Raw genomic sequence first — 14925 nt, 5'->3', positions numbered from 1 at the left:
AAGACGGTGCATTTTTCACCACTTTTTAAGGGCATTTTTAAGGACCACAATTTCCTTGAGTTGCTAGACCAGGTTTTTCCCAACTTAGCCACTTTAGGATATGTGGGCTTCATCTCCCATGGTTGATGGAAGCCAAGGGTAGATGAGAAATTCTGGGAGCTGAAGCCCAAACATCTTAAATTTGCCAAATTTGAAAAAAAATAACCCTGGTCTACATCATATCCGCAGAACTTGTTTAGTCCCTATCCTGAAGCTGTCAAAACTCCTGCTGCCCTAAATCTTGCTGCTCTCAGAATGGGTTCTTCTTACCCATTGAGGATGGTATATGTTATGCTGCTATTTCTACAGGTTTAATGTGATGCTCTGAGGCCCATAATTGGTGGATCACTTAACCAAAACTCCAGTTCTTTTTTTTTTTTTTGTATAAAAGTTTTCTATTTTTATACGGACAAAGACAAACAAGACATAAAACATAAAACCATCATCAATTACATACACATATAGCATGTCGTTTGGTTACAAGCATTTGTGCATCGCCACTTTCAATTATATATAAAGTCATAGATTGTCCATCAGGTATTTATAGGTACATTATTATCATTGTAGATCATACGTTCAGCTACAATTGTTGTTCCTTCATTTTAAACAAATATTCTAGACATTAGAATTAGACATTAGACAAAAACTACGAAAACATTATATATATATATATATATATATATATATATATATATATATATATATATATATATATATATATATATATATATATATATTCCATTGCATCATTATAAATTATTTAATAATAATATGTCTTTATGATATCACCTATCTCATTCTATTATTCTTACAATGTGAAAGACTTCTCCAAAAATTTTAATTTCCATGTTTTTTTATCTAACCACTGAACAAATCCCATACCTTATAAAATTGTTCATCATCTTCTTTTTTTTTATTAAAAGTTTTAACAAATTTTACAAATATTACCCCTTCCCCTTCCCACCCTCCAACCCTCCCTCCCCCCAACCTCCCAGAGCAAAATACAGGGTATAAACATTTAACAATCATGCGCTAACATAAGGTAACTGACTTTAACATCCTACCTCCTCTTGTGCTTTAATTCCCCTTTTGTTAAGCTAACTTTAGGTAAATTGTAACATTGTTTGTGCCTTCACTCATAAGCTAATTGAAATTTTTTAGTCCAATATTATTTTGAATATAGTCAATCCATCTTCTCCATTCCAACTTATATTTCTCATCCGAATGGTCCTTCAAATATGCTGTAATTTTGGCCATCTCTGCTAGATTTAATACTTTTAGCATCCATTCTTGAATAGTAGGCAATTCTTCCCTCTTCCAGTACTGCGCCACCAACAATCTTGCTGCCGTCGTTAAGTTCAAAATCAAATTAGTCTCTATAACTGTACAGTCTGTAATTATACCTAACAAAAACAACTGGGAACTTTATCCTCTTTTTAAGTATATTTTGAATAACCCACCATATTTTTATCCAAAATGCTTTGACTTTTTTGCAAGTCCACCATATATGATAATACGTAGCATCAACACAATCACATCTCCAACATTTAGGTTGTAAATTCGGATACATACAAGATAACTTTTTGGGATCTAAATGCCATCTATACAACATCTTATAAAAATTATCTCCCAAATTCTGAGCTTGCGTACATTTTACATTTCTTACCCAAATCTTTTCCCATGTTTCCATCATTATTGGCTCTTCGAAATTTTGTGCCCATTTTATCATACAATCTTTAACTAACTCTGTTTCAGAATCTATTTCTATCAGTATATTATACAACCTTTTTATATGCATTTGAGTCTGGTCCCTAATTTGCTTTACCAAACTATCCTCATTTTGCGTGATACCAATTGTCTGGTCTTTTTTCCATCTAGCTTGTAACTGTCCCTACTGGAACCAGGTTTGAGTTACCCTTTCCTCTCTTAATACGTTCAAAGGCTTTAACTGTAGTACACCTCTCTCTATATTAAGAAGTTCTCTGTATGTAATTACATCCTGTTTTTGTTCTATACTTATATTCTCTATCGCGTTTCTGGGTTCTACCCACATAGGTATCTTATCATTTAACCTATATTGGTATTTTTTCCAGACAAGCAATAGGGCATTCCTTAATATATGGCTTTAAAAAATCTTATCCACCTTCTTATCATATATTAAATAAGCGTGATAACCATATACCAAATCATATCCCTCAATATTCAATATTCTATCCTCTGTTAAATTAATCCAGTCACTAATTGTTGATAAAACTACTGCTTCATAATATAATTTTAAATTGGGCATTTTCAAACCTCCTCTTTCCCGTATATCTTGCATTATTTTAAGTTTCACTCTTGGTTTCTTCCCCGCCCAGAGAAAAAATTGTTCATCTTCTTGTTCTCTAATTTCGAATGTCAATTTACTCATTTCAGCACTTTCCATTATTTTTCGAATAACTTCCTCCTGCGTTGGTATTTTCTCGTTTTTCCAATTTTTTGCAAATACAATTCTAGCTGCCGTTAAACATTTACAATCAAATATTTCAGATCTTTATTATATGTTTCTGGTATGATTCCCAATAAAAAAATCTCTGGTTTAAAGTCTACGTGTTTTTGTATCATTTTCTACAACCACGTGTGGATTTTAGTCCAGTATCTTTTAGCTTCTATGCAAGTCTACCACATATGGTAATATGAACCCGGTGTCTGACGACATTTCCAACACTTTTCCGACTTGTTCTTGAACATTCTTGCTATTCTTTTTGGGAGTAGGTGCCACCTGTAAATCATATTCTACAAATTTTCCTTGTATGCTGTTGACATTGTCATTTTATAATTTTGAGACCACCATTTCTGCCATTTCTCTAGTTCAATCCATGTCCAAATTTCCCCCCCCCAAGCTATCATAGTTTTTTTTAACTTGTTCTTCCTTTAACTTAACCTCTAGTAAGTGTCCATATAATTTTTTAATTACTTTGTCATCTGTACCTGTCAAACGTTTGTCTAATTCAGTTGTTTTATCATAGAAACCTTCCGTTTTCCGGTCTTTGTCATATCTAGATTGTATTTGCACATATGAAAACCAATTCATTCCTATTCCTTCCTGTTTCAACTCTTGCATAGATTTAAGTTCACCCTCTGCATTCAATATTTCACCATATCTAACTGTTTGTTCCTTTTTGTATATTATTGGATATGAAAAAGCTTCAATAGTTGAAAAGAACTCCAGTTCTTTTCAACATCAACCATTGGGTGAAAACCCTCTTTCAGTTGGCATGCAGTGTGTTCTGTGCACCATGTTGTGCCCCCCCCCGAATACAATACTTCCTATTACTCACTGAACATTTTACATTTTATTATTGATTGACCACTAGGAGTCAGCAAAGATTTAAACATTATTTTTAAAATCCCTTGGCTGCCATCTAGTGGTTACCCGTTTTGTGCAGCTGAAGTGGAACCTTGAATAAATATTAGCCCTCCCGTGTGAACCCGACAGGAAGCACAACAAGATGAGCTAAATCTGCTTTAAGGATACATTAACGCAGTCTTGCAAGTCTGAAGTACAAACTTCCCACCACCACTTCTAACTGCCTGATCCCTTTTCTTTCTCTGACCATTAAGTCCTTGGGGGCTCTTCCTTCTCTTGTCTGATTGTTTCTTGGGCAGCACCCTTTCCCCTTCTCCCTTAAGGTCATCCACTCATCACATTGCAATAAGTGTTGAATGGTTGGTGTTTGAGGAAAGATGGCCTGTGTGAAGTGCCCTAAATACAACATTTGGGGCGTGAGATCGAAGGAGCCGGGTCTCCTCTAAGAGTAGCAGTCAGTAGAAAAGGAGCTTAGCACCACCCAAGCTGCAGAGACAGGAGAGCCGGGTTCCCCCCAATGGCGCCAGGGAAAGACCTGGTCAGATCTGGAGCTCTGCTCTCCGCAGCCATCCCAGCCTTGTCGAAGGGGAGCCCAAGGAGGTTGCAGCCCTCGGCTGGTCCGAAGGTTCTTCAAAAGCTGAGCTAAGCCTGACCCTTGGACGGTTCCTGAGGGTGAAGCCTTCAGCAATTGGCCTCTCCTTGCATTTGCTTCTTCTTACCTCAGGACAGCAAAACTACTCAGCTCCTATTTTGGTTGTTCAGAGTTTTCTAAGGTGAACATTTTTATATACACATTTTACCTACATATACTATATATTTATCGTTTCTTATTTTAGTTTTTGCTGTTTTGCTTCTCCCCTTTCCCTTTTTAATTAAACTATTGTTTTAATTATTTTTCTTCTTATTTGATTTTATTAAATCGCTTATTTAATAAGCCGTGTATTTAATTATTGATCAGGGCAACAGGCGAAAAAGGCCAAAACCATGAATCCCACCCAGTGCCTGGGAAGGGGGGGGGGGAAGGAAAGAGCAGGCGTGGAGCCCTCCGTTGGGGAGAAGAAGGGAGGCAGGAAACGCTTCCCATGGCCGAATCTCCAAGACCAGATGAATCTCCTCTCAGAATTCAGAAGCAACCAGCGGATGGCCTGGCCAAGCCATGAATATCAGGGAGAGATATATCATAAGTCTTTGATGTATCATGACTGAGGGATTCTAGAGAGCCCAGGAGAACAAACGTCCTTCCAGTTTGCAAAAAGAAGGAAGGGAAAAGAAGAATCTTAACTACAGAACCAGCCAGTTGGTAGCTGAAAAAACCCTGCTCTTCTCTTTGAACCAAAGGCCCCCCAGAGTCATTTGGGGCAACCTCAACATTGAATTAAATAAGCAACATAAACCAGCCTCCTGACCTAACAAGGGGGCCGGTTGTGAAGAGGTGGCTGGAGAAGAGCAAGACCAGCCCAAGTGAAACGGTGTCTCGGCGCTTGTCAGAACCCTGGAGAGTTCAGGGCAGGAGCAGGGATTGGGGGGGGCGGGGGGGGGGCTGCGGCAGAAGAGCTGTTCCTCCAGCACCTGCTTCCCATCAGCTGAACCTGGGAGAAGGGACTTTGCCCTCTGCTTGCTGCTCAATCTGCCTTTGCCTCTTTCTGGAATGATGGTGGATGAGAACTCAGGCATGCTTAGAAGAAGCCATCCCTGCTCCTCAGAAGAGGCAAGTCCTTAGCCAGGGCTAGCCTAAGCAGGAGGGCCTGCCTGGGTTAGCTGGTTTCATAGGTGGCTTTAGGTCATTGCACTCAAGTGCTTTTCTTAAGGCCTTTTCTGTCCTGTGCACCCATTTCCCTCCTTCCGCCCCTTGCCTACAATCCGTCTCTGCTGGGACCTTCTTGGCTTCACTTCCGGTCTTGGGTCTAAGCCAGCCCAGTGAGGGGGGGAGGGGGCTGTATTTCATTCTTTTAAAAAGAAAGAGCGAAGAACAAAGACCTCCCTGAGCACTTCAAAGGACGAAGACTTTGCTGGATTTTGCTGGCTCCCAGGGCACATGGCTGTGGAGTAGTAGGCACTGAGAGAACAGGGCTCAAATTCCCCATCCAGAATTCTCCCCCCACCCCCACAGCCTTCGTTTCCAGGACGAAGATGCAACCCCAGCAGAGTTTCATGTGTTTTGTCCCCAGACTCCTTGGGGTTTCTGCAACCAGCTTCTCTGCCAACCACAGCAATTCGTTTTTTTCCTTTCCTGGACAGCCTGATGGCTCTACTAAAGCTCCAACTCTGGCTTGGACTCAATAGACATTCCTCCCCCCCCTCCTCCTCTCCCCCCCCCTGAGGTAAAGCAACCCACTGAGATCTCTCTTCCCTTTGAAAGTCTGGGGAAAGAGGGGCGTCCTTTCGAAAGCAGAGAGGGAACTTAATGTCTCCAAAGGTTCAAACTTGCTAGCCTGTCATTCAGCAGCACCCACCCTTAGTGCCCCCCACCCACCCTACACCTGATTCCCACCCAAAGCAGCTGTTTCTCGCTTGGCTCCCCTTGCAATGTTGAGAAAACAACCGTCTTCGTGGACAGGTGAGAGCCAAGAGGACCTCCTCTTTCCTTACCTCCGATCAGCTTCGTCACAGGAAGTGGGCTCCCTCAGGTAGCACAAGGGCACGGCCGTTTCGCTCCTGTTTGCACAGCTGAGAAAAAAGGACAAAAGAAGGAATTACACCTCAGAGTCCCATATTGCTTCTAAGGTCCATCGAAGGGGCCTCCGGCTTGTTTGTTTTTGATGCTTTTGGCTTGCACATGTTTGGACAGCAAAATGCTGACAGCAACATCTGGGGAACAAATAGACCCAGAGGCTTTAATTTAGCCCGGTTTCTGTGCAGGAGAAGGCTGGCGGGTGAAGGAGCAACCAAGGTTAAACCCCCCCCCCAGATGCCTTCGCAGGGAACAAATCAAGGTGGCCTGGTCCTCCTTCCATCCACCCCCTTCCTCCCCAGGGCCCTTCCGAGAAGGCCGCAACTTTGAAGGTGGCTGTTATCTTTTTCTGTGCATCCGCAATGGAGCTTTATCCTTGGGTGAGGAGGAAAGGAGGAGCCCTGGGGGGGGGTCCAAAGCAGGGCTGGAGGGGGTGGAGAAGGGAGGGAGGGAGGGAGGGAGGCACGGGGTGAGGGCCGAAGGGGCCGTTGTGACTTTGTCTCCCCTTGCCACTTAGGCTGTCCTGGATCTGAGCAAACCAGACTGTGGCTCCAAAGGAAGCTAATCCACTCCAGGGCAAGCGGGAGAGAAGCCCGGGATCCTTGGAGCTCCTGACCTCTGGGTACATTTAGGGTCGCTGCGTGCGCTGAGGGCCAGGCTCTTGAGACGTTCACTCCATCACTGATTCCAAAGGGGTGGAGATTTTTGTTTTTTTTAGCCCCAAGTTAATAAAGAAACAATAAAGTTACTTACCACCGGCCAATCATAGAGCTGGAATGAGCCCTCCGTCCGTCTCAGCCTTGATTGCCCAGGCTGCTTCTGAAGACACCCGGTGAATTTCACCCAGGAGGAGCACAGAGTCTGTGTGGAGATAGAACGAAATTCCCTTCAACAGGAAAACTCTGCATCGCCTCTGACCCCCTTCGCTTCATGGGCAGGTCGGGCAGGGGTAGCAGAGCCCAGAGCAAATTTAATTTGGGGCCTAGACGTCACCACTCTGGTGCTCCCCCTTTTCCCAATGTTTCCTGGCACGCAAAGGGCCCTGGACTGGAGCTTTCAGGGAAGGTTCCCAGTGGACGTGGGGAAGGGATTTTCAGAACAGCTACGGTCGCCCTGATGTTCTTCTAGTCTCTGAAGATTTTAAAGATGGCACCGAGCCACGTTCTCAGTGGGGGATTAAAATCTCAGCTTTAATGGCTCGGCTGCACTTGGATATTTTTATCCGTCTCCTAAATGGACCCGCCTTATTCACCTCTGTTTGCTTCCTGGAGACCCCCAGACAGATCTTCAAATGACAGCAGAGTGGGCGACCGCTCTCTTCCCTGCACCGGGAACCCTCCTCCTGCAGGGGAGGACACGGCCGCTGGCTGAGAAGCCTGGGAATTATATCTTTCCTCGGCAATTTTAAGATGTGTGGCCTCCAACTCTCGAAGGACTAAGCCTCTTTAAGGTTTTGAGGCTGAGAAACACCGGCCTAACTGATAATTGGTCAGTGGGGAAATCCTTGGATTCAACTCCAGTTCATTTTCATAGAGGGTGGGGGAAATCTTTTCTCCTTGCACTGAGTAGCAATTCTACTGAGTCACCTTTCTAGAAACCCGGTGCATGGTTGCTTCTGCTCCAGCGTGGACTGGAAACGCTGTGGCTGCCTTCTCAAGGGCAAGAAAACGAGCAGAACTCTTGCCAAAGCCAACCACAGGCGCTCCTTCCATTCTGAGCCCTTTAAGGACGCAGGTAGTCCTTGACTTATGACCGTCCATTGACAACCGTTTGACTTTACAACGGCCCTGGACAAAGTGACTTAAGGTTGCTCTCCTCGCCCTTACAACTGCTCCCCTGGGATCAAACCTCAGGTATATTTACAAGGGTTGCAGCGTCCGAGGGTGACGGGAGGCAGTTGCCCTCTGATAAGCAAAGCCGACGGGGCAAGCCAGGCTCACTCGGCAAACCATGGCAAAAATGGTCACCACATTGGGTGTGATTCACTCAATTCACCGCCAGCCTTAGCAATGGCAATTCGGGTCCCAGCTGTGGCCCTAAGTGGAAGGCTTCCTGGGGAGTGAGAGAAGCAGGCAGCCCCTCCTTCCAGGCAGCATCCTTGGGTGGCAAAAACAGAGGAAAGCAAAGCCACCGGCCCCAGGCCCTCTCCACATCCAGTTTTATTTATTTTATTTATGCTTTACTTCAGGTGTGTCCCTCCTTTGCTACTTTTACAAATGATTCCACGTATCACACTTCTAAGGCCTTTTACCTTGAACAGCGGATTCATTTTTAAAATTGTAATCCTGCTAATTACATCTGCAATGAATTAGTTGCCTGTAACTAATGCTGCCGTTGCGATCCCTGGGTTGGTCTTCCAAGGGCAAAATCCAAAGTCTTTTCCTTTTAAAATAATGCTTATTTTCACAGTTTCCTCCCGGAGCCTCCGATGCGAATGGCTAAAGGAGGGGAACCGGTCACATATTTCAGCCCCAGTTTGGTCACAGGATAATAAACACTGTGAAATATTCGTTTCTGAAAAGGAGAATGTGGTGTCCAGTGAAAAGTCTCCTGTGTCTCCATCACAACCACATAATTATTGTTGACATGCACGAAGGACCTCCCGCTCACAACTCACAAGAGTTTGGCAATTGCCTCATTTCCAGCTCAAAGTTTGGGTCAGCAGAAAACAAAGGTTTCCCCCACTGAAACGTCCTTGGGGAGAACGTAGAGGTAAAGGCGTCGGACGAGGCCAAGAGAGCAAAGGTTCCTGTGGAAGACGATGGAGACCTTTGGAGCCTGGATCCATTGCAGCCTCTCTCTTGTCCTGGCGCTGAGTTTTCTGTCTTCCGATGCCCCTCGAAAGATGTTTCCCTGAAGTCATGGAGTGGGGGGAGAATGTGATTTGGGATTCATAAGACTTTAAAAAGTACGATTAAGTTCACCCAATTTTGGACCTGAAAATATAGGAATTTGCCTTTTCTCTTTAAAATAGAATTGTTGGTTATGAATTGGACACACAGTGAAGTTCTGTCTGTCCTCTACTTGGGTCAGAGACTGAAGGGCCATGACTGCCGGAAAATGTCTGGTCAGAAATATTGACATTTAGGTCAATATTAAGTAGGGCCCAGGAGGTCCCCAACCTTTTCCCCCTCCTGATCTCAAATGACAATGTATTTTTTGTAATCCCCCCCAAATTTGCAAGATTTGCACATTCATGAGAATGGGAGAATATTGACATTTCATAACATTTGGGCTCTACGATGCACTGCTGGCCTTTTTCTAATGCTTTAATGTTTTAAAAAAACTTAATGTTGGGAAAACTCTTACTAGATAAACAAGTAGATAAAGTACACAGAGCAAAATTCATGGGAGATAATTCAAACACAGATATTGTTATTTATCACTTCCTCTAACTCAGATATTGATGCAGATTCAGGAAGTACAAATTCCTATCTAAAATGTCTCCCATTCCCACAAGACATGGAAAATCCTTCAGAGGAGAGAGGAAGACGCGAAGGGATCAACTATTCTTAACTTGATCTTAACTAATACAGAAGGCACAGTCAACATATGAAGAGAAAATAAAATTGAACATAGTCGAATTTTATTTATTTATTTGCTTACTTAAATTTATATGTGGCTTCAATAAAAAAGAATGCCAGCTAAAAGCCACTTGGACCTCAAGGAAACAGAGTTTAATAAACCCATAGCAATAATTATTAGGATTGTTTGGAAGAAACAAATGGTGAAAAGAGTCCAAGCTAAATAATAATTTCAAGAGAGAGAGAGAGAGAGAGAGAGAGAGAGAAATAGAGAGAGAGAGAAGGTATTAAGAGAACAATTGGAAATAATTACAGTAAGGAAAATAATGGAGAGCAGCAGAAGAAGCCAACATGGCTACACTTAGAGCTTCGTGAAGGCCAGAAAACAAAACCAAAAACAGCATGCGTGGAGGATGGACAGGGGGCCAGGACCCAAGGAAGAGGGAAAGAAAGGGGATGGTGTTACGACGGTAGAGTTGAAGGTGATTTAAGGTTGATAAAATTTACAAAGAACCAAAAAGTCCTTCAGATTCTTCAGATAGGATCAAAACCAGAGGGGGGAAGAGAATCTGCCTCTCAGGAAAAATGACTAAAGGACAGCAAAGAGAAGGCGAAAGTTTCTTTTCCCACTTTGGTCTCCCGAGAAGGTGGCAGCAGGTGGCAGCAGCTACTCGAAGGCCCTGGCAAGGCAGCCCACAAGCTGCTCTGCTAAGGGAGATATTGGTGAAGTCAGCAGAGGTGGAGCTCAAGCTGAGCAAAGCTTCTGCGAAGGAGGACCCGAATGGGTCAGCCAGGAAAGCTGGTGGGAGAAGGAGAGGATTCCGCCTGGGGGTTGATAGGAACAGAACCTGGGGATGCTCTGGGACATCGGCAGAATTTGCTGGACCGGGTGGCAAATTCCACAGGTGGGGCTCCCCAGTGAGGAAGAGTTCAGGGACCTCTCCCCACCCAGCTTAGTTAAGGACCAGAGGGAGCATAAAGGGAAGAGACTCTTACAGCCGCTCCTTAGCGGTGGCTGTGAGTGTCCGGAGCCTGGCTTGATCTCCTCTGACCTCCCCTGCAACTCTTCACCTTTCCTGCTCAATCATTAGAAGAGAGGGAGGAGCCATTGGCCTCCCACTCACACAGCTGCAGCACACACACCCTGGCTGTCTCCCCAAAAACTCTTTCAAGCATACAATGTTTGGGTGGGGAAACTCCAGACCTGCATTAGATGGCAGCAAAGAAATGCAGAACCTCGAAACCGCTTGCTGCCATCTAGTGGTGCTTTATGGTAGATGTTTCTCTCTTCCCTTGTTCCTTCCCAATCAGGAAGAGGAAAAGATTCCCAGGGAAACTGCCAGGGCTTCTGCAGCAGCAGCCGACTCAGGCAGGGCGCCCCCCCCCGCCCCCCCCAGCAAAGAGACATGGTTCTTCCATGGTGCCTCCGACTGGAGCCGGCACTGCCCTGTCAATCAGCCACACTGTTTATTGTTTCAACCTGAGGTCATCGCAGATAACACTGAGTGAGGCCGAATGGCAGGCAACCATAATTAAAATACATATAAATCAGTTAAAACTTAACACAACATGGTTAGCACAGCAATTGCTTAAGTAAATAAAAAGCTAATTGCAAAAGCTTTTGATGGAAAACATTTCTCTGTTTTGCAGCCACTCAAGTGAAGCTTAGCGGCCTCCACAACAGCGTCTCCTTTAAAAAAAAAACTCTTTAGATGTTTCTTTCTAAGAGAATCAGGCCAGGAGCGTTTCCCCTTCCACAGGGGCTCCAAATTCTCTCCCCCCCCCACCCCCAGGGGAGGGAATAGGACCGCAAAGCCAGTCCTGCGGGAGGTCTTCCAAATTCTTCAGGCACCCTGGGCCAAAGTCCTCGTCATACGATACCTTAAGAAAACAGCCCTCCTGAACGGCCGACCACCTTTGTTAAGGCAAAGGCTGCCCCATTTGGGCAGGAGAATCCAGATGTGGCCACTAGATGGCAGGTTAGCAAATGGCCTCTCTTGACTGGCTTAATGGTGGCCTGGATTTTCCCCGCCTGTTCTGGGCATGACGTGAGGCAGGGACACATGGAAGCAATACAATACAATACAATAGTAGAGTTGGAAGGGACCTTGGAGGTCTTCTAGTCCAACCCCCTGTCTAGGCAGGAAACCCTATACTGTTTCAGACAAATGGCTATCCAACATCTTCTTAAAGACTTCCAGTGTTGGCACCCGGTGGGGCTTTGTGTGCCGGTCAAGGCGCTTAATTCATTCCTCTTTCCTGCATCGGGGAGACTCGCTGGCCTTGAGTGAACGAGGAGCGCGTGCACTGAGTGCTAAAGGAGGGGAGGGAACTGCCAGGAGACCGGATCAATGCTCCTCAGCCTGAGCCACCCGTGTAACTGAGCAATTTGTTAGCTGTTTGGTCTAGGGGCAAAGGCAGCAGTCTAGAAACCGGGAGGGGGTGAGTTCTAGTCCCACTTTAGGCACTGCAGGAAGTTAGCACCCATCCCTCTCTTAGAAAAATGAAATATCCTGGGAAATATTGGAAAGGCCGAATATTATATTTCCCTAGATCAGAAATGGAGAACCATGTTTTTAGGCAGGAAGCAGACTCACTCTTAATAGCCCCCACCTTTGTCAATGGGCCATTAAAAGGCCTGAGTCAGTCTATTCTACATAACAAAGATCTTCCCCCTTCACCTCCAGGATGATGGGATTAAGGCATGACAGTATTAGCCCCTTACCCATCTCCCCACAGGGCACCTGGGAAGAAGTGATGCTCAACCAAACTTGGACTCAAGGCACAGCCTAGAGAGTTGCCCCTGCATGGCCCCATGGGAGCCTGACAGCCAATCAGAATACATTTCTTACACAGAGACAGGAAACAGAGAGGTGTGGGGGGCGAACAGAGAGTATAAAAGCCCCTTTTTTTCTCCCCTTTCTTCTCCACCCAACATCTGGAAGCATCTGGTGAAGCCCCGTGGTCCTCCTGTCCACCATTAAACCATCTTTCCAAGCAGCCTCCGTGTCTCCAGAGCCTTTCCCCCCAACCCCCCCCCTTGGAGCTGAACCCAGAAGGACGCTTCCCTTCCAAGGGCATGAAAGCCACCTGGGGGGGTCTGGGGGCCAAGCACCAGGAGACGGTGGGTTCTAGTCCCACTTTAGGCATGAAAAACTAGGTGGCCTTGGACCAACCCCTCTCCCTCAGCCCCCCTCATTCACAGGGTTTTTGTTCTGGGAAAAGTCTTGAGTTATTAATAAAGGCGGCATAAAAATGTCCATTATTGGCATTTTTTTCTGTCCTTGTGGAAAGATAGTTTGTGAAAACTGGGATCCATCTTGAGTTTTCAGAAGCCCAAATGGGAAATACAGCAAGATCATAAAGCACAGATTTCCCCATCAATATATAATGAATAGTGACAGAAAAGGGCAACAATTTGAGAAAAGATTTCTAATTGTTATATGGGTTACGTGACTGAGTACAGGCTTGAGGTAAAATTAGGCCAGACTTATTATAATTTTAAAATAAGAGAGAGGAAGTGAAGTGTTTCCCCCCCCCCCTTTTCTGATAGGGAGCAAGTAGCAGAGTCATTCATTACAATTCATACACCCACAGCCGTAAATCAGAGCCTCGTCCCTTCTGTTAAAATTCTTATGCATTATATAAAAAGGGAGGGAGGGATTCTTTACATGAAGGCATTGTTCTCGTTTTTCCCTTCTAAGGGCATCGTGTATATTTATTTCCTCTTCGGAGGAAGCCCGAGTAGGAGCCTTCCTGAAATTTCTAATTTGGAAATTAATTTGTTGAATGTAGAGTGTAAATATAGTTTCTTACTGCAGAAGTCTTTGCCACTGAAGTCACTCTAAAAATACAATTATAATTGTATCCTGTAAAAGAGAGGAGTAAGTGGCGAGGAGACAGGGCAGCCGTCAAGGTGTTCCCTCAGCCCGAGTCCGCTTGGCTCCTGGGTGTAAAATTCTCGCTCTCCCCAGAGTGGACCAGATGTAAGTCTTTTGTAAGAGGTTGGGAAGCTTCCACTCAGTCTGCCCCAAGCACCGCAGCACAAAGCCAAGCGGCCTTGCAAACAATCTGACATTGTTTCAGTGCTTCCTGAGTCCCAAATCTTTTGGCTTCGTTTATTGTCCTGATGGGACATTGAGGGCCTGGCGAGGATTTTCCCCAGGGCAGAAACCTTAGGCTGACTCTGTTGTGGGTTGCTGTCCCTCAGGATGGTCCAAGATGCAGAAAGTTCAAGTGTGCTTTGCAAGGGGTCTTTTCCCCTCCTGCCCTCCATCTTTGTGGTTCAATTCAAAGAATTCTTCAGAACATTTTTCTCTTGCCACACAGGGCCACTTCATGACCCATTTTGTTCCCTTCAGAAGTTCTGAAGATCTATTGTGTCCCCAAAAAGATACTATTTTTCAAATAGCGAGATCTGTCTTGAAGTCGCTTTTCTGTGATTCTACCGAGAATAGGACAACTTTTAACACAGAACTGTTTCCTGTTACTCTGTTTGAGAATAATGTCAGAACAAAGATAACCAGGGTCTCAACCTGTCCTAGGTCATCCAGACATTCAAGTTGGTGTTTTAGGTACTGCTGATTGTCAAGTGTCACACTCATTACAACACAAACACACCTGAGCAAGAGTATTTTAGACCTGCCAGATTCAATCTTCTCAATATGATAAGACATGTGAAATTAGATGGGTTTCTATTCTATGCTGTGATGTAACTACAGTCCCAAAGATCAGTATCACGCAAACCATGAGATTCTTTGTGGAAAAGTTGGACTTTCAGAAGCAGGAAAGAGACGTGATGCTTTTCCTCTTTAGGTTGGGGTTAGACACTAGAGAATGTTGTGGGTAGCCAAGAAGACAAAGAAATGGCTCATCAAACAAAGCAACACAAAGTTCTTACTAGAGGCATAAACGACCAGGCTCAAATAATCCTATTTTGGACACATTATGTGGAGATCCGGCTCTCTGGAGAAGCTCTACAGCTGGGAAAGGTGGAAGGAGGAGGAGGAGGACCAGTAGTAGTAATGTGGATAGTCTCAGTTACAGTGGTGATGGGTGCAGTGTTGGAAAGACCAGTTTAAGACTTGGTTGTCTAGCTGGGATCAGCTAGACACACACTTAATATAGTGTGTGACACAGATCTTAGGTGTGAGGTGGAAAGTCTGATCCTTTATTAGCCTCCTAAATGAAACCTCATCAGCAAAGTAATATTATTTCTACTGTCATTAAGATGCAGGGAGAAGTCTATAATGGACCCTCAATTAATAAATCACAAACATGACACACACTGTCAACTTTATGATCCTGAATCAAATGTTACTGAACAAAAACTTGATAATTTT

The 14925-nt window shown here is 44.6% G+C and overlaps 1 long non-coding RNA gene across 1 annotated transcript; it reads right to left on the bottom strand.

The window, feature by feature from the left end:
* Positions 1-2943: 2943 nt before the first annotated feature.
* LOC309388572 lies at positions 2944-11577 on the bottom strand. The gene is made up of 4 exons (XR_014174811.1): positions 11465-11577; positions 6813-6878; positions 5880-6055; positions 2944-4600 (listed from the first exon to the last, which is right to left on the bottom strand). It is a non-coding gene; the product is annotated as an uncharacterized lncRNA (long non-coding RNA).
* Between the last annotated feature and the right edge of the window lie 3348 nt (positions 11578-14925).

This window comes from Natrix helvetica, assembly GCF_964273705.1.
Source record: "Natrix helvetica genome assembly, chromosome: 3".
Lineage (NCBI taxonomy): Eukaryota > Metazoa > Chordata > Lepidosauria > Squamata > Natricidae > Natrix > Natrix helvetica.
This window is presented reverse-complemented; position numbering and strand designations above follow the sequence as displayed.